This window comes from Ixodes scapularis, unplaced genomic scaffold (assembly GCF_016920785.2).
Source record: "Ixodes scapularis isolate PalLabHiFi unplaced genomic scaffold, ASM1692078v2 PGA_scaffold0__279_contigs__length_252992795, whole genome shotgun sequence".
Classification (NCBI taxonomy): Eukaryota; Metazoa; Arthropoda; class Arachnida; order Ixodida; family Ixodidae; genus Ixodes; species Ixodes scapularis.
The window spans coordinates 177,102,084-177,105,300 of NW_024609835.1; the positions used below are offsets into that span (position 1 = coordinate 177,102,084).

Consider the following 3,217-nt stretch of genomic DNA (forward strand, 5'->3'; position numbering starts at 1 on the left):
TGTTACATCGTTTGTTTGATGAACTGATTGCCGCCGGGTCTAGTTTTGAAGTGCTAGGCCTCGTTTGCACGCTAACATGGACGAGTACGAGCCCGACCGCGTCAGAGAGCGAGCGCCTATCGTACAGGGTAACCCTGCGACTTTATGAAGTACGTTCTGAAATGACTATAACATTTCTGCTGCTCTACAAGTAGCCAAAGCCATCAAAACTCACCGTCCAATCGGTTGCCACTCCGACTGCATCCGACGAGGCTTCCACCGCACCGCCACAGGTCAACTGGGTCAACCGTCACCTCCAGTTCAAACTCGGGCGCGCGCGCTGCAGTCGGAGAGTAGGTAGCCTCGTCTCCGGCGCCTCCGCGTCGCTCGGATTCCGTTCTCATGTTTTTCGCGGCCGGAAACATTCACCGAATATGCGCGTGTGGTCACAATTTCTAAATCCCGGGGCCAAAATCTTGTTCTGCCAAGGCTTCTTTCCAAAATAGCTACTCGAGTGATGCTTCGTCCACTTCATCGAAGGCTTGCGGCAGCCATTATTGGCGAGGGGACTAAAGTATTCGTTAGGGGATCAACTCCAGCGGGAGCAACGAAATGCCCGCGGGACGAACTGCTCGAGTTACCGCTTCTGAATAGAGGGCGCTAGGGTCGCGGGGATGAAAGATGGCGATTGGTCCCTTTGCGCACCTTTTTTTTTAAGAGTGTAGCTGACTGGAGCGCGACCGAAATATTCCGCCTGGTCAGGGTATCGAACCCGGGACCTCTACCAAGTGAGCTAACCAGGTGTTAGATGTCAGTAGACAGAGAGGTTTTACCAGCTACCACCAGTCTAACATCAACAAGGGTGAAGGGCTTGTATTTCAAGGTTATGATTATAATGCAATTAAATGCAAAGGTGCAAGCAAGCTGGACAAGAATGACGAAAATTATCCCTGGAGGAGGGGAACACGAGGGACAAAGGACAATAACCAAGCACCGCTAAGTGACTGGTGCGCGACCGAAATAATCCGCCTCGTCCGGGTATCGAACCCCGGGACCTCTCCATTTTTAGTGGAGCGCTTTACCAAGTGAGCTAACCAGGGGTTAGACGTTAGTAGAAGAAACAGGTTTTATCAGCTGCCACCAGTCTAACATCAACAAGGGTGAAAGGCTTCCATTTCAAGGTTATGATTACAATGCAATTAAATGCAAAGGTGCAAGCGAGCTGGAGAAAAAAGACGAAAATAATAACTGGAGAAGAGGAACACGAGGGTCAAAGGACAAATCTCAAAGCACAACTAGGCGACTGGTGCGCGACCGAAAAATTCCGCCTGGTCCGGGTATCGAACCCGAGACCTCTCCATTTTCAGTGGAGCGCTCTACCAACTGAGCTAACCAGGGGTTAGCTCAGTCTGCTTAGACTGACGTCTAACCAGGGGTCAGACGTCAGCAGAGCAAACAGGTGTTATCATGTTGTAAAGAAAATTGAAATCCGCAACATTGCAGTCACCTGTCATATTCGTATAACTGTAAAAGCATTTTTTTTTTCAATACCAAAGCACGAAAAGGCCGTAGAAGATAAATAAATTATTTCTGCAGAACAGCGTTATCGATCCCGGTGGATGTCAGGGCATACAGCAACAGCAACAATTAGTGACTCACGTAACTAAAATTCAGTAACATTATGACCAGTTTTAGCGGCCATATTTCAATCGAAGATTCGCTGCACGTTGTCTGTAGAGGCGAGATGAGTTAATTGTTATATTGTAGAATAATAAATATTCTTTCATTTATGACACAACGAATTTCGGTAAAGCCGTGGCATTGCGAAACCGATATTAAGAGGCGAAGAGTTCAAAACGCCGGTATAGCGCCGCCCCCGAAGGCGGAGCAGAGTGATTGATGAATCCAATTTCGGGGGCGATGCTCTTCGGGCGTTTTGCACTCTTCTGCCGTCTTATTACGTTCGCACCCCTTGCTTCGTGACTTGCTTTTCGGCATTCTTTAATGCCGAATGCCGCAATAACATTCTACGGTGGAATTATAAGATGGTGGGGACTCGCCAACGCTCTGCGCTTCTTAACTTAGTCAGACTAGACCTTTGCAAAAATTGGGCGAATAGTGGTTCGAATCGAATAGCGCTGCGTCATTCATAGCCTTCTCAGTTCTCAGTGCTAGGGGAAACGGAAACCTACCGGTTCTCTTTGCAGCGTCAATGCTGGGAATGACGCTGCGCTATTCGATTCGAACCACCATTCGCACACCCTAAAAAATAGCCTTCTGCGCGTTGCCATCTTTGTCTGCAGGGCTGTGGAACGCCTTCTGCGCATGCGCTGTTGATCTGCTGTGCGCTACATCGGTCGCTACGCATGCGTCCACAGCTCGGTGATTCGGCATTTTTTGCCCGGGTGATGAGCGATGCAAAGGTCTTTAGGCGACATGTCATTCGTAATGGGAGATAATAAAGAAAAAACTATTGAAGCTGATGATGTAATGCTGACAGGCGGCGACATGGTAAACAGCTAAGTTATTGTCCCAGGTAGAGTTAATATGGATGTTTTTTTATATCTTTTTTTTTTGTTGTTTTTTTACGTAGAGTTTTTGTTTTACACAGTACGAGAATGTAAACGAACAATGAAATCGGCATTTGATCCAAAAAATAGATTTCACAGAAGCTACGATTTTTAGGTCAACGAACCAAAACCTGCGCAAAAACCCCAAAAGTCTCGGCAGAATTATTGGCCGAAAAGCATTTTTCATCGGTAAGAGGCTCAAAAGTTTCAGTTTATATGTAGTTCGTAGCTAAAAATGGAAACAATTTACAACTTAAAGCCGTACTGTACAAAACAGGCCTGCCGCCTACGTTCTATAAATACCTCAAAATGTTAGCTTTCACAACATCAGTCCACACAAAACCCAGAAATGCGTGGTAAAACGCAAACTGCAAAGACCGATTTCGTATAATACAGCATAAGTCAACTGTCTGAGATCGGAATTCTAACTTTTCCTTCTACGAACGCACCTGTAAGAGAAGAACCAAGTACGTACCCTTCTCTTACAAATTCAAACACCCGGACCAACAACCAAAAACCTACACGAAAAACACATCAACAAAAAAGTGTCCATTGCTTGCTATTTTTGTTCGGTGAAACCTTTTTGAACCGAAGACCTTGTCAACAAACGAGCAAAACTCACTCCTGGAGTTACTAATTTTCCAGCGTTGGAACAACCCGTTCAGCCT

The 3,217-nt window shown here is 46.3% G+C and overlaps 1 non-coding gene across 1 annotated transcript; it reads right to left on the reverse strand.

Moving 5' to 3' along the window:
• Positions 1–1,304: 1,304 nt before the first annotated feature.
• Positions 1,305–1,377, reverse strand: Trnaf-gaa. Its single transcript has one exon. It is a non-coding gene; the product is annotated as a tRNA-Phe (tRNA).
• Between the last annotated feature and the right edge of the window lie 1,840 nt (positions 1,378–3,217).